A 25,257-nucleotide genomic window follows, 5' to 3' on the forward strand; every position below is an offset into this window, starting at 1 on the left:
TGGCACCAACATCCACCCAATTGCCCAAGTCAGAAATGGAGAATCATCCTGGACAGGACCCTCTCCTGCAATCCCACATCCCATCACTCAAGTCCTGACAACTTTAATTCCTAAATCTCTCTCAAATCTGTCGTTTTCTCCTATTCTAGGATACCATCAACTCCTGCCCAAATCACTGCAAAAGCTTCCCAACTGTGCTCCCCACTTATGTCCTTATTGTCCTTGACTACACACTCCATATCTCAGCCAGTGGTCTTCCTAAAGTTCACATCTGACTTGATCCCACTCAGCTTAACTCTCTTTAATGGATCCCACTGTTCTTGGGAAAATGTCTAAACCCCTTACTAGATATTACAAGATCTTATCAAATCTGACTCTCTATCCTAAATATTTTCCATGTCCATCCTGCTGACAACAATGCTCCTAACATCCAGCAGAACGCCTGGCACTTTGTAAATAGTCAATAAATGTTTGTTGAATGACAGAATTAGTTAGAGGGAGGAGGGTAGGCCAACTTAATAGTTAACACAAACTCAAATCTTCAAATATACAGAAGTATTAAACACGTGACTCACATCCTTGGCAAAGGCTTAACAAAAATGTCAGACAGGGTTTGCACAAAATTATTAGCAGTGCATGGGCAAGGTTCTTTAAGTTAGACACTAAGGAGGAAGAAGGGAAACACACTTGCTTACAGTCAATCAGGTAGCGGTTCTCGCTGGCACATGCTACAGCATGACTCGATTCCACTGTACTTACTGTGTGAGGCCCACTGCCCACAGTGCGCTGATAGCAGACTCAAAAGGAGAGGCACAATGGGGCTACCCAGTGAGACACACACGCACACACACACACACAGAGCAGGGTTCAGGGGCAGTCAGGTCTGCTCTACACAGGGGTCAAATAAACCCTAAGGAATGAAGACCAAATTACAGGTAAAAATCAAATGGGGAACATCTATACAAACTCACTTAGCACATGATGGTGTGAAAGGATCCTTTTGAATCTTTTATTTATTATTCCTTAAATTTCTCTAAAACTCCACTAAGATATATAGGGCAAGATACACCCAACCACTCTCACCCACTTTCCTTTAGGTACTGCTGGGAAGTCAAAGGAGAGATGTAGTTAAGAAAAAACACACAAAGGCCATTTTAGTTTAAAAATCATCACTGAAATGGAATCAGTAATCTAATTAAGAAGGAGGGGTTGTGCGGGTAAGCTGTCATCAGCCTTTCAAGCCTCGGAAGGAGCTCTTGATGTCTGGATGACAAGTAAAAGGCTACCACGACTTCTGTGACCTCATGATAGCTCTGATGCCTATTAAGCATTAAGAAAGATCTTTTCCTTGGAGGAAAGAGAAAGTCTAAGAGGAATCTAAGGGTGCCTAAAGGGCAGGCGAAAGCCCAGAAGCACACACAGAAAGCAACATCTAAGGGACATAGGACCAAAAGTGACAAAACCACTGCTGTGAAGAGACACAAGCAGCATAATCACATGGAAAACTCATCAGGGGATGAGAAAAGAGCAGAGGACTCTGTAGTCACTATGGTAATGACAGTGATGCCACTACACCAACAGCTGCAGCCCATGGAGCACTGGCTACGTGCCAGGCCTGTGCCAAACACTATCTTACAACAAACACTATGAGGAGGGTACCATTAACTCCATTCTACACAGGAGAAGACATAGGTACAGAAAGGTAAATTTTGCCAAAATTTGTAAGTGGAGGAAAGTGGTGGGATTAAGACTTGAACCTGATTTTAAAATCAATGACCTTCTGTTTGAAGTACCATTTCTAGTTACTCATTTGTGAAAGTGTGTTCCCATCCAGAAGGAAAAAGGGAGTATCCACTTAACCACTCATAGAAGAATCTAGTAGTGAGGAAGTTAGCTGGCAATACTGTGGTCAAGAAATGCTTTATCACTGACCTTACACTTGGGTTAGCACAACAAACACTCAAGTAATAGATGATCAAGACAATATTTTGACCTACCACCCTTCGTGAGAAAAATGAAATGTGTTGTCTAGGCCTGGATTCTAGCCATCATTGAACTTTTTACTGTTGGACCACAGGTTTCCTTGCCTAGTATCACTCACAATAATTCCAATCTAAAAAAAGATCTTTCTGAAATGGCAAATGTTGCCTTACTAGGTTCTCTAAATCACCAGTAACACTATTAACTAATACTAGTTAACTAGTAACACTGGTGTAACAGTTACATCAGTTACTATTACCACTATATAAGTCTATCAAAATGTATCATATGTATCCAAGGAAGGGAAATTCTCATATTCTGCCCTATAAAGCCTAGATGTGGTGGCATGTCTATCCAAAGAGGCATTTACTGGAATTGCAAACTGTGGCAAACACAAGGGATTAGCTCACTTGTGGCATGGAGAGGCCGGAGAACTAAACATTGTATATTGTCCAGATTCCTTGGCCACTATGGTGCCCAATGTGACTTAGACTTTAATAATGACATGGGTTCACGGGTGACTGATTTGAAACCGAGTCACGGGACAAACAGGCGGAGTGCAAAGGCATCCACAAGAAGCAAGGTCTCCCGGTACAGGAGGCACAGTGTGGGAGCTGGCAGCTCAAGTATTAGGTTCTTAATTCAACAACTTCCCACAGCATCTGTCCTGATTCCGGAGAAAATGGTTCTGGGGGAATGGGGTGTCCTGGAGGCTCAGCTGACTCCTCCAAACCTTCCAAGGATTCTGGAAGCACTCACCTCCTGGATTAAATCTACTCCAGCTTTAACTCCCTAGAGTAGATTTTGTGTCTAATACAGGAAATGTGAGCAATAACAAGATCACTTTTACTAGTTTATTAGATTCATAAAATATTAGGTATAAAATACATAGCCACAAAGGATAAACAAACTCAATTTATTTTAATTATATTTTGGTATAGTATCATTTGGGCTAGGGTAATTCATATAAACTATAGTATCACACAATTTTATAAACCTAAACCTACACTGTAACTCCCCTCATTCATAAACATAACTTGACCTACTTTCTAATATATTCAGCTCCTTCTTGTCTGCATTAATCTGCAGTGACATTTTAAAAGTTGCTCTAATAATTTCCATTATATGAAAATGCACTTTTCATTTATATCATCTTTGATTTTCCTCTCACAAACAAAATACTGTTTTCTCAACAGTTAGCTGGCAAATGTCATAGGAAACAAGATGTATGTGACAGCTGATACAAAAGGTTCACCATTGAATGGGGCTTAATGTTTGGTTTCTTGATAGGGGATGAGGGTGGAAGGAGGAAGAAGAGGCAAAGAAGACAATTTTGCCCTAAGTTCAGACAATGTGGGATGATGGGTTTGGGTCTTCTCTTTGAATATAACCTGTGGAAAATTACAGAGCACAAATTTAATAAATAAATATAAATTCCATATCAAATAATATGAGGTCCACAGTTCCCGATAGTTCTCCTATCACAGGTGACAAAGGAAAAAGAAGAAACCCACTTCCACAGACACCTTCCAATTACATCCACATTGTGACCATCAAGAGCCTCCTGAACAACCTGGGCTCCTTCCTTCAACAAAGCCCTCTTTAACCCACTGTCGATAATCCTTTTAAGCAGGTCCTTCCTGTGCTTGAAAATTTTCTATGGCTACCAAATGCCCAGAGCAGAGGTTGGCAAACTATGGACCACAAGGTAAGAATAGTTTTTAACATTTTTAAATGGTTAAGAAATAAATAAAAAGAATTATAGTTCATGATACACGAAAATTATATGAAATTCAAATTTCAGCATCCATAAATCTAGTTTTATTGGAACACAGCTACACTCATTTTTTTTTTATGAACTGTCTATGAACTGCCCTTTGCACTCCAACAGTGTAGTAGAATAGTTGCAACAGAGATGGTAGCCTAAAATACTTACAATCTAGTACTTTATCCAAGAAGGTTGCTAACTTCTGACCTGGAGTATACAATCCATTGCCCTTGGTCTGATAATGCAGGTCACAGAAACCTGGATTTAACCAACCTTCCAAAGCCTTATTTTCTTCTACATGAGGACACAATGTCTACTTCATTGACACGTTCTTCTCCATTTCTCCCAAACATAATGCCCTTTCCCATTCCTGCTCCAAAGCTCTGTTCAGTCCCAACAGCTTGTAGACATCCTTCTTTCTTCATAAAAGGAGTCATATCATACATACATTTAACTTCCATGAGGTTAAAAAAGAAAAATGATTTTAAGAGCGCCCAAGGCGGGGCCAGTGCCTGGCCAAATGGTCAAGTTCACACACTCTGTTTTGACAGCCTGGGGTTTGCTGGTTTGGATCTTGGGCGTGGACCTACACACAGCTCATCAAGCCATGCTTTGGGGGCATCCCACATAGGGGAACTGGAATGACCTACAACTAGGATATACAACTATATACCGGGGCTTTGGGGAGGGAAAAAAAAAAAGAGGAAGATTGGCACCAGATATTAGCCCTGGGTCAATCTTCCCCACCAAAAAAGCATTAAAAAGCAAGCAAACAAACAAAAAACTCCTCTAAAAAAAAAGACAGAGAGAGAGAGAGAGAGAGTGCCCAAGGCTATTCTCCACAGCACTATTTTTAAAACTAAAAGATTGAAAATGCCCAAACGTCCATCAAAAGGGCAGGTTGAGTAAGTTGGAGCAAATCCACACCAACAGAGGACCATGCAGCTGTATTAAAGGCAAAGATTATCTCTAAGCACCACTATGGAACAAGAGCCAGGATAGAATAAGTGAAGAAAGTAAGGTGGAGAAAAGCGTGTACAGTGTAATACTGTTTATCGAAGAAGGGAGGGAGATATAAAGATGAAAGCTTGCACACATTTGCTGGCATATTAAAAAAGCAGTGCAAGTGTAAGCCTTACATTTTTCAATTGCTGGCTATGGGGAGGGAGGAAATAGGATGAGGAAGGGACTAGGGTAAAAGCCAACACCTCTGAATATGCCTTATCTTATATATGAGACTTTGAAACCTTGACAATATCGTGCAAAATTTTTGAAATTAAAAATTGAAAAAAGGAATCTCTAAAAACAGATACAATGAAACCAACGAACCTGACCATGTGCCCAGTTGGTGGCATAATCATGCAGAGAACTATTCCAAATATTTTTAAAACACAGACTGTTGTGTACATAGCACAAGACATGAAAAAAAATGACTGTCATTGAGAATTGGGGTTTGGGGCATGGATGAAAAAATATAAAGTTCATGAAGCTAAGTAAAAACCCTATATACTTGAATTTCACTTGGAAGTATCGGTATAAGCTAACTGTTTTATCTTTATATATACACATACACACAAATATACACATAATATATGCATACTTCTAATTTTGTCCACTGTAAGATCCAGAAACAATGATCCAGTGGCAATAAACACACCTAGTTTCTTCACTGTGCTTTCAAAATACTCAAAAGAACCAGGGTTCCTTGGAGAAGTGGGGGATCCAATTCTGGAGCAAGAAACAGATTAGATAAGCCTGTAAATTTTGGCACACCAGAAAGTATACAAAAAATACAAGAGTCATGTCAAAAGGACTTGGGAACCAACTTGAATTAGTTTCCACTGGCCCAATATGGCCCAACTTGAGCATCAATAAGAAAACTGAATCGAAACACATCAATTACACTTACATTGAAAATTGCAAAAATCCACCAAAAAAAAAAATGTTTCAAAAATAAAGGGAAAGTATCAAGCATTTATCCTGACTTTCTTTTATGAACCTCAGAGTAAACATAATTGATGAGATTAAGTTTCTCCTCACATAAGTATTCTCATACATAAACAGGGAGGGAATGACAGAATAAGAACACCATTATTTTGCAATCACTAATAAAGTAAATGATAAAAGCAATTGTCATCAATGACCAATATTACAGAAAGAGAGATCACCAGTAACAACGTATTTCTTTGAGAATACACAGCCCACCTATGGGGTAGTCTGGCCAAAAAACCCTGAAAAACAAAAACCCGGATCTGAATCTGACCAAAACTCAAGATGTAACTAACAAATCATAAAAAACACAAAGGACAGAGGAACACGTTAAATGGTACCATAGGGAAGCAATCATCAAAATTCAGCCTGGGGGAAACTGCACAGCACAGTTTCTCAACCTTGGCACCATGGACATTTGGAGCCAGATAGTTCTTGTTGTGGAGTGCTGTCCTGTCCTGTGCACTGCAGGATGTTTAGCAGCCACCTTGGCCTCCACCCAATAGATGCCAGTAGCAGCTTCCAGTTGTGAGAACCAAAAATGTCTCCAGACATTGCAAAATGTCCCTGGACGGAGGACAGAGATCATCCCCATCTGAGAATCTCTGCTCTAAAGAACACCCCAGTCTCTTCAACAAACAAATTGCCAGGGGGAAGAAACATGGAGAGCGAGCCTATAGATTTAAAGAGAATTAGAGACCTACTAATTGTAACATATAAACCTTATCTAGATCCTGATTCAAAGAAACTTAAACAACTCTAAGACAATTGAAGACATTTGAACATTAATGTGATAGTTAATGATATTAAGGCAGTATTGGCAATTTTGTCTTTGGTGTGATAAGGTATCATAGATAAGTTTTTTTTAAATTCCTATCTTTTAGAGACATACACTGAAATATTAACAGAGGAAAAAATAAAACAACAAAGATGTGCTTCAAAATAATGGATGAGGAGAAAGAAAGGTATGGACTGGCTAAGAATTAATCATCATTGAACCAGGGTGTTAGGCACATCGTTCACTACACAATTCTCTTCACTTTTGAATATGCTTAAAGTTTCCACAATAAAATGTTATGAATAAATAAATCTGGCAGGCAGTTCCACTCCCATTCCTCTCGATGTGCACATAGGCCCCTGAACGACCGTGGGAGGAATGAATTTATAGTTCTCTGGGCCTGCTCAGTTTCTACATGCCTCTTGGGGTCCTATCTGCATGCTGAGAGAGATTCTATTGCTAACAACACGGCCCTTAAACACAGGGGCCAACTGCTTAGCAGCAAGCTATTCCAAAGCTGGAAGAAAAGCCCACTGTGTTGGACTGACTGGGAAACAAAACTCCAGCATCTAATGTGGCATCTTCCTAAGGGATGTTCACGAACAACTTTGTCTATAAGGGACTTTTGTCTTTCAAGTCCACCCTCAAGTAAGGTGTGAAATTTTACTTATCCAAGTCCCTGCCCAAGCTCCATGAGTTGCCCTACCAGCCCTGAACAGCCGACCTTGGGACCTCATTCTAGGTGAGAGAAAATACACTTCTATCTTGTTTAACTCATTGTGGTTTAAAGTCTTTTCAACTATCAGCAGCAAAACTTATGCCAACCATCCAAGAAATAAATCCTACTTTCTCTTAGAAATCTATTCTAGCCCACTAGAAATATCCCTTTCTTCCTCTGAACTTACTTTCTTCTTGCTCATTTGTCACTTACTGTAGACCCTCTACACTACACTCTTTTTGGAAATATGTAGACAAAACAGAACAAAGCCCACGTCATTATATGCGCCACTGCTGATTTTTATTTCTTCCTTCCTAGTTCAGGGTATTGAATACATTTCCTTGGTCCAAATTTTCGCAAAGAGTGGCCAACAGAGAGGACAAGAGTCTCCCTTTTACACAGCTCAACTCCCGTGCCTGCATCAAACTTTCCAAAGAGACGGCGAAATGAGCTGAGTATCCTGGATGACCTGAACACTTGGAGCCAAAAGTTCTCCTGCAGGAGAAATTGTCATTCTTCATTCCTCAGAGGGAAATAAATGGAAGAATATATCATGTATTTAGGGAGTATTTAGGATCAGGTAATAAAAAGACTTCGTAAACTTTATTTCCTTCTCCTGATGAAGGGTTGGGTTCTGTCCCAGTCTTCTAGAAGCTACATTTCTAGGTATGGGATAAAACTTTGACCAAAATTCAAATTGTCCCAAACAGATTTGTCCCTCTAAATCACTATGACCCAAGTTTCACTGGTCTTGCATAACTGTGAAGATTAGCGATCTTTGTATAATGGAACGAAAAAAATGTCTCATAGAGATTACAACTCTGTTCATCCCTTTATCCATACAATCAATCAATATTTTTTAAGAAATTGCCAAGTCAGAATTAAATGTTGCGAGATGAAAGTAGTGTAACTCACTATCAACTTTAAATGCAGGAAATCACTCTTGGTCACCACGGCAACAAAGTAAATATTGACCCCCTATCTACTCATTAAGGCTTGACTTCACTAAGTCCAGGTATCTTCTCCACAAGGCACAAGGCCCAGCTCTAATGATTTTCCTTTCATTCAATACTTATTTAGGGCATAAACACAAGAGGTCAAGATGTTCAGAAAATAAGCACCATTTGACCGAGGCAGCACATTAACATTAACATGTTAATGCTACCACCTTGACCTCCCAGAGGTAACAAGGAGAAACTCCATCCATGGCCCCCCACTCCTCAATGGGCTATTCTCATAGAAAGCAGATGACCAACTCAAGGATAAGCCATTCTGGAGAGACTGCTGGTTCCCTCACTAAGGCATCACCCAAGGTCTGCATAGTGAGGAGGGCAAGCAGCCAACACTGTGGGAGACCCACCTGCCATCCATCTGGACACTATCATTACAGTAATTCACCAAATACAAGCATACAGAAAGATTTATGCAGACCAAGCATTCATGAGAGAAAATGAAGTGTTAAAAGTAAAACCTGATTGTCTTTCCAATCTTTCTTCTAAAATATCCACCAAAACACACCATTTATTAAGAGAATCAAATGTACTTGACTTACACACATAAACTTCAGGCTATAAGAAAAACATGTAGATAGTAACAACCATTGACAAAGCACCTTTTCCTACTTACCAGCAGGTTGAGTATGAAGCCCTACTTCCCACTTCAAATTCACAAAGGGAACATTAAGTACATAAGGACAGTTCCACCTCCAGTCACAGAATTCTGTATAACAAGCTCCTGGCCACTTGGCATATCAACAACAAGGATGAGGCAGAGAGTCAAGCAGAGCTGATTTTCCTAGAGCAACAGTGATTTTCAAGGAGGAAGATGGAGGTTTGTCGGGAAAAGTATGCAAGACATTCCAGAAAGACAGAAGTCTTTTCTAACCTAGGAAACCACAGCTGGCACCATGCCTCTGCCTGCCCCAGGATCTAAGAAGCCTTCCCAGTGGAGGCCTTGGAGTTCACTCATCCAGATCACAACTTCTCTGTGTGTGACAAGTCAACGATAGTATCTGTTCCACTGGGCTGGTGTGAGGATTGCGACAGACACCAAGCCTCAAGTACCGAGGTGCCCAACACATCAGATCCTCAGTAAACAAAGGCTGATTTTAAAATGGAGGCTACTGTCCCTACAAAGATACCAGAGCCTGAAGCCATTTTTCCAACAGTAATAACAAGCTTTCCCTGGCCATCAGCACTCAGGGGCAGGTGGCACACCTAGAGATTCAAGTTGTTGCAGTTAAAGGTGGAGGATGGTGGGCTGTGGAAGTGAGACCTCCAGAAACAAAGTGGGTTCCTAGGAGGGATGGGAAGACTGAAAGCCTAGGAAAACTTGAGGCCGCATCCAAGGCAGGTGCTGTGTTAAAGGGAGAATCCATTCAAACACGCCCCATGGAGGGGCCTAGGTGTGAGGACATCAGGCTCAGGGAGGAAGGAATATAATCCCAACACACAACTTGGCTGCATTGAGAACAGCTGCTCTCTAATCCTAACAGGGTAAATGCTGCTTCTTGGTTTTACATTCAGAATCAAGTCATAGGTAAATCCTGGAAGCCCTTATTGAGATTAAACAGAATAGACGTATTACCCCCTCTGAGCATATCAAATTAAAGGTACAGCTATCCCAAACAGAGAGCTTGAATGGAAGGGGTGCAGGAGGGAGTGGTAGACAAGAAACAGTGTTTCTAGGAGCAAGAAATGGAAGAGGCTGCGTGTGTCATCTGAGGGTGCAGAGGGGCTCAGCAGAAGGACTAAAAGCACGAATCGGTAGTAGGGAGGAAGGGAGATGGGGATGGCCAGAGCAAGCTAATCAGCCACCATGGCAAGACACCAGGAAACAGCCTTGAAAACTGATAAAGTGAAAGAGGGTGCTGCAAACGCAATATTTATACATCTGGAAATCACCACAAAAGAAGGGAAAATGATCTCCAGAAAAAAGAAGGTGGTTGCTTCTGAGAGGAACAGGTAGGGTGAGACTCTTGTTGCGCTTCTTTATAAGCTGTTCCGTAATGTTTTCTATTTTTCACTATTTGCATGCATTACTTTGACTTCATTTTTTTTACATGTAAGATCCTCTGTAAGACCATTGTTGAGATCACAGCAGCAGGATCTTCCTCAACTTCTCCCAGGCCTTCAGCGATGTGCTGAGACCACTGCAGCTGGCCTTACCATGTGTTTATTTTAACCTTAGTAAAATCATGTCTGAACTCTACAAGTGCACTGGTCATTTAATGGTTCTGCAAAGCTGTCCAATTCTGATTTCTTGTACACAGAATAGAATGGCTTTGATGAGCATTTTAGGTCTTCAGAAAATGAGACCTCACAGCTAAAAAAGAAGTGAATTTTTCAAGGTACATGTTCGATAGGAAAATATTCAAATACAGGCACGAGTATTCCAGAGCCTTTGAGTCCATGAAATCCAATCAATTCTTAGATGGAAAAGGCTCAAGTCGTGACTTCTCTAGGAGGGCTTTTTAACTTTGACAGAAATTAACTGATGAACACAATTAGCCAAAAAGCTTAAGGAAACAGCACGTTCTATTATACCCATGGATTAGTCAGTTTAATTATGAAAAACAATCTGGAAATTGTTGTTCTTGGTCTGAAACATTTACTAAGCATAGACAGCAGAGTAAGGACCCTAGCACATGTCAAGGAATCCTGATCAAGGAGATGATGCTAATTAGGATGATGCTAATTAGGACTCCCAGCCACTCAGGGACCCAGCAGGGGGGAGCAAGTGGCAATGCCCACAGTAAACAAGCAGAGTAATCCAAAGAACTCAGCTAATGGAGGATGGCAGGAAGACAAAAGTGCATAACGGATTACATTTTTAATGAAGGAAAATAAGCATAGGAACAACTTATCTTTACTGACGTCGTAGCCTTTAAAGGACTGATACAGAATGACAAATAGCTATGTGGATCTTGCTCTGAATTTTATAAATTCAATACCCTTCTCTAGACAGCAGTGGGAACTAAAAATTCCCAGAGAGCCAAAAATAATGTTTTTCGTTTAAAATCACTTTTAAATATTTTTCTTACAAGCCTGCAGGGAAAATAGAGATAAATTCAGAACATTGCACTTATTCTCAAATTCAGAATATATATAACACAAGTCATTAAGCAAAACACTAAACAAATCATTTATCACATGCCCCCCACCCCCCACCTACTCTCTATCAATCTCTTTCTCTCATGCATGCAACACTTTAAAGCATCACTTTTATTCTTGTGAAGCATGGCTGTCTCAAATCCTTAATTGCTCATCCCTACAAGATCTTCCCAGCATGGCCTGGCCTTCTGAAAGGCTCAGAACATGATTGATTGATTACATTGTTCATTCATTACATTTTAGTCCGACTTGGACTGGCCAAGATCCCTTAAAGCAATTCTCCTTCCTCTGGTTTATGTCAAAATAAAGCTCCTGCTGGCATTTATTCATTACTTTAAACACTTTCAGAAGTGTCAAGATTTCAGTTAATCTCTCATATTCCTATACATTTAAGACAAATGTTTCTATTGTTGTTGTTGTGGTTTGATATAGCTTTTCCCAATATCCTCGGGGTGGAAGCGGCCCAACTGAAGCATACAAATCAGGCAGTAACCCAAGAGTTGGGTTGACAGAAGGGAAAACAACCAGGTAAGTCTGTCAAATTTCATTTAGGTTTCCCAGAAAATAGGAATGTTAAAGCAAATGAAAGCCAGAAATCACCAGGGGAGGAATTCCAAAGGGCTGAACCACCATGTTCCCATCAACATAGACCACAGTATAACTTCACAGAATTTTCAGAAGCAGCCAGGACTATGTAGACATCTTGGAACAGGTCATGTTGCTCATTCCTCACATTACTTTACTGTCCTAATAATTCAATCCATTATTACCTCTGTCCTCCATGCACCCTACCCCTCACACACATCCTCACACCTCAAGGAGAAGTAAATGGAAAGCATCGTTTTCCATTCTGTACAGACTCACAGTATAACCATCCACCTGGTACACTCCTTTCAGATCTGACATCTTGAGAAAGCTTATGTCTGATGTGGCTCCTGTCCACTGCACCCAGGCCTTTCAGCCAGACAGGACCACCTAGTGCCCCCTGCAGGTCCTCAAAGGACAACATCCACACCAGGACACGCAAATGATCCCAGGGCTGGACAGCTCCTTTACTCTCTCCTATCCAGTGTACATCTGATCCCACTGCCCACAGCTCAAAATCCTGCGGGCATAACACTTGGTGTTTGCACTGGTCTCCCTGGAGTTAGACATTCAACCCGCCTCACCTCTAGTTCTCAGCATCCCCACACCACAGGTGGACACTTACCTGTCAAATACCGCTGGGCCAGAGGCTGCTCACAATGAAGGGAGGAGTCTGTACACTTGTAACCGATGACTTAAAACACTGTCAAGTTTACATTTTTCCACTGACTGCAAGGTGGCTCACAGCTAAATTTCATGTATTTTTATCTGGGTTTCCAACACAACAATCTCTTCTCTTCTATTTGAACTGTGACCTCTCTTAGTTGGACCATGCTAGCTGTCAGAGTATTTTCTGGAAATAGTCTATGTATAATTAGAGTACCTTTCTATCCTGCTTCAGAGGAATGATACAGTTTTCAAGGCAGAAGAGCCCCTAGTAGTTACGCACCCCACTATTTCCCAAATGCCACTCCTCAGGCCAGTGCTGGCTACCTCATGGCTAAAAGTCATTAGTCCGCAGAGAAATGAGATGAGAAATAAAGAGCATTTTCATAAAGCTAAATATACGCAATCTAAAGACAAATTTATGACATTCCTTCTCTTTCAGTATTAAAATATTTCTTCTTTCATGAAATGATGTTAGTAGATGGTACTTTTTGAAATCTTTAATAATGAAAAAATATAAACAAATAGAGAGAATAGCATATAAATATGTATATAGTGAACCCTCATACACTCATCCAGCTTTAACAATTACCAACTTTGTTTATATAGAGCCAAAAAACATATCAGAAATCGGTTCTGAAATTTCTTTTCCTATTCCACAAGATCTAAAAGGGTGAGAATGACTAGGCTGGGTGAGCATACACATTTTATAGATGACGACACAAAGACCCGCAGAGATTAACCTGCCCCAGTTGTGCAGCTGGTTAGGAACAGAACTGATTGGTCTGGTTCACCATGATATAGTTTTTGAAGGTAGGAGCATATTCAATCAAGGCATACCCAAGACCTACAGAAGATGGACTTTTGTCCCTGCCCAGGGTATTTCATACACACTACCTGGGATCATGCAGCCCCACCCAGGACGACGAAAGGGGAAAACCAGTAATCTATAACCAAACTTTCTCTCGTGCTAAAGTAATTGTGTGCCCTCCCTGGAGGTCTTCAGAAACCCCCAAACAATTTCAGTGCAAAGAGTACTGGAAGTTTCTAAACTAATTCCTTATCTAACACTTCAAAAAAAAGTTTATGATGCAAACAAGTGTGAATAAATGAGAATTCATGCAACAAGCTAAAAAATCAGTTCCTCACCCCTTCTTCTAGGCCCCTACCATCACCCCACCAAACTGCCAGGTGGGAAAATCAAACAGCAATGGAAGTAGTAAGACCAGGCAGCTACACAGCTGCCTCATAGATGGTGGTAAAAAAATCAAACAAGACAGTATACAGTATAAGCGACAATGTTTTAACACCTTATAAAACTTTACCAATGCAGAGAGGTGGCCAAGTGATAAGAATAAAGTATCTTTTTTAAAGGACTCACCTAAATTCTCAGTCCTGAAGATATCCTAAAACATCTGAGAAGCCTTCAGCAGCAATACCTAAAACAGTAATAAAAATCATCAGATTCAAGTAATGTTATAGATGTCAGTTTTTGAAAAAAAATCTCCATCCATACATTTGGTCATTTCCCCCACACTAAGCATGAAAGGAAATAACTCAGGAAACAATGAATTTCCGCTGCAACACACGGGCTGGGAATTTTCTTTACCAAAAGAGAATTGAGATCCCAGGACACTTATTTCGGAGAACAAAATTATGTTACTGTTGGCAAAGAGGCAAAACATTTCTTTTTCTTCCCTGTGGTAGGAATGCTTAATGGCTTTGAATTTAAACAAAGGCCAAATATATACATCCTCCCTCCTTGCCTCCACCAATGTTTAAAACAAAAATCAGGCACTCTGATTCTTTTTAAAGTCAGCTTACATGAACTCTTTGTGTTCACTTTTTTCCTACTTAGCTCTCTAACACATGTGTGCAGCGGTCCCTTCTTGCTTCAGCTGTTCCCATCTCATTCCCAGTTCTCTGAGGCATTAAAAACTGACCACTTAGCACCTTGCTCCATAGAAACCCAATCTGAAGCAGAGAAACACCATAATCAATTGTAGAAACCAAAATGGCTCAGCTACAGTTAAACAGGAGTCTGAGTGAGAGCACAGATATAAATCAATGGAACAGAACAAATATGCAGATATAGAACCAAGTATTCATATGAAACAGACCAAGTCCATGTAGTCATGTATGTGTAGGTATGTGAGGCTAGTTAATAAACGGTGTTGATTAGCTATTTAGGAGGAGGGAAAAATCTAGATCGCTCCCTTTCTACTTAGGAGAAAAACTCAAAATAGAATCAAATGAGTACTAGAAGAATATACAGATAAATAGTTTTACAATATAAGTATAGGAAAGGCCCTTTTAAACATGAATCAGAATCTGAAACTATAAAAGATTGAGACATTTGGTTGGCTACATTTTTTAAAATCTCAAATTTTTAAATGGCAAAAACAAATCAAAAATAAAAACAAAACACACTGATATTTTGGTCAAAAGATAAAATATGAAACTAGATAAAATATTTATACAAGTGACATATAAAGGATGCTATCCTTATTAAGCAAAAATATTTTAAAAATGAACAAGGAAATTCATATTCCCCTCAAAGTAGACACTGCAAATTAATAAACTTCCCATAAAAGGAGAAATATAAGAGCAATAAATGCTATACTAACAATGAAAAAATACAACTTTAGAAAATTGAGTTCTTATGTTCTACCTGCGAGATCGGTAAAGACATCAAAGGCTGACAACAGCCACTGATACGGACAGAGCTCATGATGTAGTCACTTAGGCAATTACATCAGCAGGTAAAACAGCACACCCTTTGATCCAGCAATCCCACCTCTAAGAATTTACTTGAAGTAGATAAATGTGTAAGCAGAAAGATGGATATACATAGCATCATTTATAATTGAGGGAAAAAAAAAGTAAATACCCTAAAGGTCCACAAATGGGAGACATATTAAGTAAACCACTGAAAATAATGATAGAGGTCTGCATTTATTGATATGAAAAGATATCCATGATATACTTCCGAGGGAATAAAACAGGTAAACAACCATGCACAGTGTGAGAGCATTTGTGTGTGCATGTGTGTACGTTTGTGTTCCTAGATGTCTTAAGACATGTCTAGAAGGATATTTACCAAAACAGTTAGGACTATCCGATTATCAGAATTTGAGAGGATTTTTACTTCTTATACTGTTTGAATTTGATATAATGAGCGTGATTTTTTGAAAGAATACAGTGGAGCTATTTTTTAATCTCATGCTCAAGTGTAAAGTGACATACTACCTAGATTTCCACTTTCCTTTCCTGTCAGCTTTACTCTCACTTCACTCACATTTGTGTCACATGTGTGCTTGTAGTGAACATGGATCAGAGTTCCCTTCCTCATCTCCAGCTCCTGTTCATTCCCAAGGCCAATTCGTCCTTGCTCTTGCATTCCTAAAACACACCTGTATCATTATTAGAAATCCTTTCACTTAAGCTAGCTCAAGTGCGTTTGTTACCTGCGACCAAAGGAGTCCCCTGTAATACAGTGCTGCTTTTTATTTTCCACCTTCTCAATCATCCCATTCTATTTGAAAACAGAACAGTAAATCCTGTAATCATAGGAATGAAGATTTATCGCACACAATGTCAGGTAACGTTTATGATCTATAGTTGAAGCAGCTGAAGCAAGAAGCTCAAAGCCAGTGTAACAAAAGCACAAACCTATGTCAAGAGACATGCTGATTCCTTTCTGACTAATGAGAGAACTGATGAAAAGACCATTTGAAGAAGAATAAAAACAAAGGGTACCTACTTGTCCAGATGGGCCATTTCTACGGTTAAAATATCTCCATTGTAGTTTTTTAACCACTTCACAGATTTATTTTTATTTGATTATATTTATATATGAAAAGCTTTTTTTTCCCTATTTAGACTATAAAATACAGAAATGTATTCCCATAATGGGCCCATTATGTTCAACTTATCTCCAGTAAACAAATTTATTCTTCCCATTGCCCTACTTTTAAAGGTTCAGAGGTTCCATGTAATACATGAATCCTCATAATACCATAATTATAAACCTGGCTAAAAAGCCATAATCTCTTGTAGATGTACAAATCCCTTTACAGGCGTATTGGATGTAAAATACAAATCTAATTAATCCTCCTTCATCTCCTGGAGGCTCCCTCTCCCCCAAAGAATGTCCCTAGAAAGTAGACAAAGGACAAGAGCCACTGCCCAATCTCAGAAATGAGCAATCATGAGACTTAAGAATCTATGTCTCCAAGATATACTGATGGCCAATAGGCACATGAAAAGATGCTCATCATCGCTGATCATCAGGGAAATGCAAATCAAAATTACACTAAGATATCACCTTACACCCGTTAGAATGACAAAAATATCTAAAACTAATCGCAACAAATGTTGGAGAGGTTGCGGAGAAAAAGGAACCCTCATACACTGCTGGTGGGAATGCAAACTGGTGCAGCCACTATGGAAAACAGTATGGAGATTTCTCAAAAAATTAAAAATAGAACTACCATACGATCCAGCCATCCCACTAATGGGTATTTATCCAAAGAGCTGGAAGTCAGCAATCCCAAAAGTCCTATGCACCCCAATGTTTATTGCAGCACTGTTTACAATAGCCAAGACGTGGAAGCAACCTAAGTGTCCAGCAACAGACGAATGGATAAAGAAGATGTGGTACATATATACAATGGAATACAACTCAGCTGCAAAACAGAACAAAATCATTCCATTTGCAATAACATGGATGGACCTTGAGAGAATTATGTTAAGTGAAATAAGCCAGCGAGAGAAAGATAATCTGTGTATGACTCCACTCATATGAGGAATTTAAAATTATGGACTAAGAACAGTTTAGTGGATACCAGGGGAAAGGTGGGGTGGGGGGTGGGCACAAAGGGTGAAGTGGTGCACCTACAACATGACTGACAAACATTAATGTACAATTGAAATTTCTCAAGATTGTAACCTATCAATAACTCAATTAAAAAAAAAAAAGAATCTATGTCTCCAGGGCGAAACGCAGACATACCCACAGGCCACCCAGTGCCAACCACCACCCTCTCTGTTCTGACCCCTCCTCAGTGCAGGGGCAGGGGGGCGGCGAGCCAGGCAAGTCCACATCTGAGGCAGAGACAAATTAGGATTTATAAGATAAAACATTGCTTTCAGGAGAGGCAATCACACAGTGGTTAAAAGTTAAGTGACTGATCTTGGTTCTGTCATTTACTAGTCATTTGGCCTCAGTGTGCCTTAACTTCTCTGTACCTCAGTGTCCTTCTCTGTAATAATGTCCAACAGGAAAGCTGTTGCGAGGATTAAAGGAGATAATATATCTAAAGAAATCAGCAATGCTCAAGAGCCAAACATGGTCTTGCTTGAGCTCCAGCTCAGCAGCAGCAGCAACGGGAATAGCCCATGCTAGAAACTCATTGTTTGTTGCCTGATCATAACAAGGTCCCTAGAGAACCCTGGGACAGACTATGAGTACTATGGAAGACACTTACCTATTTAAAATGCTTAGCTTAAATATGGATAAGACCCTTCCAATTAAATAGATACTTATTTTATAGGTACCAGGAGTTTGTTATTTAAAGGAACCTCGCCTTAAATTAAAGTAGCTTTCTCCGGATCATCACAGGATAAATCATTTAGCAGCCCCCATGTTGTACCTTTTGTGGAATATTTCAAAAGACACATGTAGATATGACCAAAAGTCAGCAAAACCTACTGACTAAAGTGCTCATCACCAACAGCCGGACACTAGGGCAGGACTTAACTGCCTTGCATCCCGGGTCACTTCCTACTTGCTTGGGGAAGCTTAAACATACCTCTCAGAGTCCCAGGTCACTCATCACCCGAGCAGAGATGGTAATACTTAGGTATTTCAGATGTGGAAATGAAATGAGAAGGTATGGATAAAGTTCTTAACACGGTGCCTGGAGCCCAGTAGGTGTCCAGTAAATGGTACATCTACTATGGATTACCATCTTTAGAGTATTAAAGAAACACATATTAAGTAATCTGATTGAAACCATACAAGGCACTTCTTCACTATGAGAGTTTTATGGACTTTTGTTTTCCACATTTCACTGGGCATAATCCCCACAGGAATGTGGGGCCAAGTTGATGAGGACCTGGGACGGCAAGGGGATCTCAAGTCATGAAGGGCCTGCGTGATGCTCATGGCTGAAATCACCCTATGCAGTACAGATCCCAAGCGGCCAAGCACACACTTGTCCTAACATCTCATTAAAAGACAAGGAATCGCATTACACCACACTCAAGCTCTGCCTAACACCATCTGCAGCAGCATAATATCAGAAGGTGGGCCCACAGGGCACCATTCTAAGTATATTTGTGGTCCAAAGTTAAGAAAAAGTGCTTTTATAACATAAGACCAAGCAAAGCAGCGAGATCGACCAAACATAGCTGAAGATGAGCAGAGTATACTACTCTTAGCTTGAAGTTACCACTAACCTTTGACACATTTGTAACTAATCACTTGAAATCAAAATCCAAGAAGTAAAGAAATAAACCAAATGGTTCTTCAGTAGTCTTAAAACAAAGACAGGAAAAGCCAAAAAAAGAAATTTTGAAAACAAAATTCTTCCACCTTCCTCCAACTTCTACTACTTGCCAAGGATTTATCTTATTTTTTTCTGAAAGCTTGCGAACTTTTTCATTGAAAGTACAACCCAATGATCAGAGCCCACCTCTGCTAGGTCAGAGGGCATCTGACACCAAGGGGAAATGTCCAGTTCTCTTTTCATGGCTTCTCCTTGCTGACTTCATAGCTAGAGGCTGGGTGCTGGGGTAGAAGGAAAGTCAACCAAGCACAAGCTCAAAGCATCAACGCTCAAGGCCTTTAGAGATGAGAAATGATGTGCTACCCTGCTGTATGCAGGGCAGAGGGAAAAGCTCCAGAAATCCCCTTGAATTCCTCTAAAAGCAGCATTCCAGCAAACTAGGAAGTAAGAGGTGGTACATGCAAAAAAGATTCTCAGTGCCAGTGTGGGAAACATTGGTTTAAACAAAATTAAGGAGTTTCTCTAATGCAGAACATTTTGGACACTTTAATGTGCTACAGTGGTATGAATAAGTGGCTCCAACCTTATTTGTCCACAGATTCCTTTACTTTTGTGGTCTACGTCTTGAGACAAGTGCCCCACACAAAATATTATTATAAGTAGCTCTTTTATGCAAATAATTATCGAAGGCACTCTCTGCCTCACTACACTCACAATTATATGACTAAGCACAACATCTGTAAGAGATCAGTTGATGGTGCAAATGATACTAATGCATAGTGTGAAGAACGTATTTACTAGGAGGACAAGAGAAGTACTATAATTACACTGTTTTACCTCAGTCTTTATATGCTTTTCACAACTGAAAAAACCTGAGAGATGCCTGAATTCCCTGTTCTGTAACTCACCGCTCTCCTCTCAAAATTTTAAAGGCACTTGGGGCCGGCCCCATGGCCAAGTGGTCAAGTTCCCATGCTCTGCTTCGGCGGCCAAGGGTTTCGCCAGTTCGGATCTTGGGCCCAGACATGGCACCACTCATCAAGCCATGCTGAGGTGGCATCCCACATGCCATAACTAGAAGGACCCACAACTAAAAATATGTAACTATGTACTGGGGGGCTTTGGGGAGAAAAAGGAAAAATAATATCTTTAAAAAAAAAAAGAGAGAGTTTTAAAGACACTTATAGTGAGACTACATTAGTAATATGAGTAACTAGATTATAAGCTTCATGAGAACAGGGACTCTGCCTGGTACAGGGCTACACATATCCCCAGCCCTTGTGGTGCGGATATAAGGATGCTCCACAAATGTTTGATTAGATGAATAGAGGAATGAATAAATTGACTTTGAAATTCTCAATTTCTTGTGTCTCTTTTTTCTCAGGAAGTTTTGTCTTTTCCATTTCATTCCCACCATAATCTCCCTTGCTTTGCAACTGTGCATCAAAAAAAGAGGATATTTTTCCTTATGATTTTCTGGTTAGAAGAAACTTTTGCCTCTAGACCAACTTCCATATTCAGTACATTATTACAGCCAACTGTTTTCAATAAAAGCCCAATTAACTAACATTCAAATGACCAAGATTTTCAATTAATCAGTGTTTCAATTAATTGAAATGCTGTTCAATTAATGGAGAGAGTTTCCTTTGGGGGAAGGAAGAAGAAACACATTCATCTTTTAGAAGGCAGCAACTACACCAAAAAAAAGCTTTTATCACCAATTCACTGAAAAAAGCAGCTGAGCTTGAATACAGATATCAAAAAATATCCTCTACTATTCATTTCAATATTCTGCACATAATGTTTAAAATAACCCTGAGATGTAGCAACGCCTTCAAATGAATAAAAACTTAAATGTTTCTGCTGAAGTCTCTTACTTCACCATGACAAAATTGGGCAATGCATTTTAGAAAAAATTTGTAACAATTGCGTGTGTGTGTTTCTAAGGGGGGACGGAAGGAAAGAGCAAGTAAACAGTGCTCCAGTTCTTCCTTGCTCATACAGAACACTAAACTGATTTGACTCCTCCCCATCCCTATCCTTCCTACAAAGCAGTTAAGGGCCAGGTTGTTTCTATCTGGCAGTTGCTACCTTTCGGTTGGGCTACATTCCCATCTATTGCAGCGGTCCTGCCCAGGGCCACCTGCATGCCCGCTCCCCTCCAGCACCACGGTAAACCAGCTAGGACAGTCATTTGAGTTGTGTGTCCTCAGCTCCCAGGTTGCAGGGATCTCCAAGGCCCACTTCCTCACCTCCTTCCTGGCCTGTTCTGAGAGTCAGCGCTCCAGCACCACTGAATCAACCCTCGAACTTCCTCCTCAAACCCTGCGTCCTTTGAGCTGCTGCCCCTGCAGTGGACTTTGACCTCCAGTCTTTCACGTCTAAAATGGCCTCCTCAGACCCCTATTCTTCTGGCTGTCCATTAAGTTCCACCTACTCCAGGGAGATGTCATTGACCATATCTTCACTTCTGCACTTAGCATATCGTGTTGAAATAATCTCTTTAAGTGTACATATTCCCCGCTAGACTATGAGCTCCTAGAGGCCAAGAGCTGTGGCTTTCCCCATAGCTCCAGCCTCAGCTCAGAGCACAGTTCCTAGCACAGACTAAGACTCAACAGATATCTGAAGAATTAACAAACATATCTTGTATGATTAATAACTCCGAGACAGACACTGGGGATGGGAGTATGGGGCTTCAAGAGGCTGGGATACAGTAACAGGGTCAGGTGTGTGTGTGTTTGTGTATGTATATCATACACACACTGGAAAGAACAGGCTGCTTCATTCTATGATCATTCTCCCCGGTACTTCAAGGTCCAAGTCCCAGTTAAAGGCTCCCTTTTCCTCTCTCGGTCCCAGCGATTGGCCTATCAATCACTCTTCTGCCACAAACCTAGCATTTCTGACTAAGCTTGTCTCCTATTTGGCCTGTTGTCAATCAGAAAACTACGCCATTTCATAGTTATGCCGTCTTTCCCATTCCAAAAGCAAACAAAGGCTTTATGACGTTTAACGATTAAAGAATGGGACAAAAAGACATCCCTCTCTAAGCTAGTCCCCCAGCCCTAATCCCTAAAGCACATCTGCCTGTCCTCACTCACGCACTACAACTTGGACCCTGTAGGGGAGCACCAAGTCACACAGAGTACCAACAGTGGAACCTGATGCACACAAATAGGCAAGTGTTATCCATCAGCTATCTAAGCTTCTAGTTTGGTGGGTGAGAGGCTGCAGTACAGAGGTAAACCCACTCCATGAAATATTATTCAGCACTAAAAAGAAATGAGCTATCAAGCCATGAATACACATGAAGGAACCTTAAATGCATATTAGTCAGCGGAAAGCCAATCTGAAAAGGCTACATACTGTATGATTCCAACCGTACAACATTCTGGAAAATGCAGAACTACGGACAAAACATCAGTGGTTGCCAGAGGTTGGGGGTGAAAGGGATGAATAGGTGGAGCACAGATGATTTTTAGGGCAGTGAAACTATCCTGTGTGATACTGTAATAGTGGATATGTGTCATCATACATTTGTCAGAGCCCATAGAACGTACACCACCAAGAGCAAACCCTAATACAAAGTATGTAATTGGGGTGATAATGCTGTGTCAATCAATGATGATGTAGTTCATCAATTATAAAAAATGTGCCCTCTGGGGAGGGATGTTGATAGAGGCTGTGTATGTGCTTCGGGAGGGGTATGTGGGAACTGTGCATACTTTCCGCTCAATTTTGCTGTGAATCTGAAAGTGCTCTAAAAAACAGTCTAAGAAAAAAACAAAAATTTAAAATCTAATAAAAGAGCAAGAAGAGAAGGGTGAGGAGTGGTGCTGTTGATGTCCCCCAGGCACAGAAGCAGGGAAACTCCAGGCCACTGAGAGGTTTAGACTGAGACAAGGTGGGCGTGGCCCCCAGAAGCAGTGATGCGGGATCTGGGGTCCATCTGGCTAGTGGACATCACCTGCACGTATCAGAGTAAGGAGGATGAATGGGGCTGCCCACACGGAGCTCTAATCTGCTAGAACCGACCCTGAGAAGTTGTATCCTCTCCCACTTTTACTCTCCCTGCCACCTCGACCTTTAATTTGAGGGCTACTTCTTCGTAGCAGCACTTCAAGAACTGCTTCTATAATGAACAATCCAGCTGAAGGACATGAAGAGAGAACACGACTTCCTCAAGTGGTAAACCATCTGGTTTTCCTTACCAATGCAAAAAACATCCACTGTAATGGAATATCCCAGGGCTGCAGCCAGAAGAAGCAGGCAGCCTATTCAGGAGACGTGCTAAACTCCTATGAACATGCATAATGGCTCGTCCCCCCAGCCCTCAAAGCCTGGGTGACGGGGTGCTGCGAGCCAATACGTGACAATATAAAAGCGATGGGAAGAAGCAAGGTGCACCGTGAGATTTCATCCCCCTCCAGGCAACCTAAAATAGATATCACAAACAAGAACATGGGGTCATTTGGGAGGATGGCTTGTCTAATCAAGAACAAATTAGCTACTCAGGTATACATAATGTGGAAATCAGGGACACTTTTTTTTAATAAATAAGAACGTGTCATCACTTGGCTCTGATTAGTAGCTATTGTATCCCACAAAATTCATCTTTCAAAAGCAATTCTGCTGCTCTAATATCTCTTATGACATGCATTCTAGTCTTCGTAAACTGCCAACCTGATAGATTTTCCAAAAGGCTAAATCCCTCTTATCTTTCCTCATCTGGCCATGATTCCTTACAGTCATTATGGTACATTTCATTCAAAACCACCACACCCCCATGCCCCGCCCCGGCCCAACAAACAGTTATTTTGTCATTGAAACTTCCTCCTCCTCTCAGAACATTTCAAAAATTCTCCTTCGTCATATCTCCTTCTTCCTGTCCCTGACCTGTCATTCCAAGCTCCCCCTTTTCCAAGCAGCCGTCCTTGCTCTGTGGCTCTCCCTATTCTTGCTGTTCTCTGAATTTTCATGGACCTTGTAGATTTCTCTGCATAGTATAACAAGTAATTATATCACTTTGTGTTCCTTCTAATATCGGTTCCACAGGGTTCTATGACTATGACGGATAAGGCATACCCAAGGGCCCAGCACAGAGCCTGGTGCCACATCACCCAAGGCCAGCAGCCTCCTCGTTCCTTCCAGTCATGCTGAGTGAACATGGGCAATGTGGGTCCTCTGAGCCTCACTTCACTCCTCCCTAAGAGACAGAGGGGAGACTCTCCCCATCACCAGCCGACACAGGGCCACAGGAGCATAAGGCCCCGGGGAAACATGCTACGACCAACACCGACTTTCTTCTCCTCTACATGTGTGATCTCTCAGCTCTATAACCTGAATGAAATCTCTGAGCAAGATCAGGACTCAACACTTTTCCTGTATTTAAGGCATTTTCACAGTATGGAATATCCAATAGATGGTTTTAAAATAACGTTTTCAAGTTAATGGCAGTTATTTTCAGGTAATGGAATTTCAGAATTTTTCTTTACAACTTCATGCACCATATAAATACTTAAAACTTTCTATTAAAAAATTCAAATATATATGAAATCGAGAATATTATAATGAATCCCTAAGTACTCATCACTCAGCTTCAAAAATTATCAACTCATAGTCACTCTTATTCCATCTAGACTCCTCCTTACTTCCTTGTGCAAATCTCCCTTACTGGAGATTATTTTGAAGCAAATACCAGATATCATACCATTTCAATATAACTGTTTTATGAAACTAGTATTTTTAATCAGAAAACGCATAATAAAGCTGTTTTCACTTAGAAGGAAAAAAAATTCTATGCTTATCACATAAAGTTATGGCCATCTCGTTCCCTGTTCCCCATTGCACACAGCAAGACACAGGTGACCCAAGGCAGACTCAGCAGGCTTAAGTTACAATTCCTGGCAGCCCAGGAGCTGGCTGGGTGACTGTGGGCATGACCCTCACCCCAACCTCTGCTCCCAAGGAGGAAACCAGCACACGTAGGCTCTGATGCTCCCAGCTCATCTGTTTGGGCACAACTAGGACTTTCTACTTCCCTCTTATATGTTTCTATCCCAGCAGCAGCTTTGCTACCCAAAGTAACAGCCTCTACTTGCTCTGTTAACAGAATGAATATTCAAATAGAAACTCTTCTCCATATT

General features: G+C 40.7%; 1 protein-coding gene across 11 annotated transcripts in view; it reads right to left on the reverse strand.

Moving 5' to 3' along the window:
• The window catches only part of TLN2 (talin 2), a 418,570-nt gene that overhangs the window by 232,509 nt on the left and 160,804 nt on the right, over window positions 1-25,257 (reverse strand). For all 11 annotated transcript variants that reach the window (XM_070578546.1, XM_070578544.1, XM_070578536.1 and 8 more), the window contains one exon: window positions 13,978-14,035. The gene's annotated coding sequence lies outside the window, so the exon portion shown is untranslated. The remainder of the gene's footprint in view (window positions 1-13,977; window positions 14,036-25,257) is intronic.

The sequence above is a fragment of the Equus przewalskii genome, chromosome 1 (assembly GCF_037783145.1).
Source record: "Equus przewalskii isolate Varuska chromosome 1, EquPr2, whole genome shotgun sequence".
Classification (NCBI taxonomy): domain Eukaryota; kingdom Metazoa; phylum Chordata; class Mammalia; order Perissodactyla; family Equidae; genus Equus; species Equus przewalskii.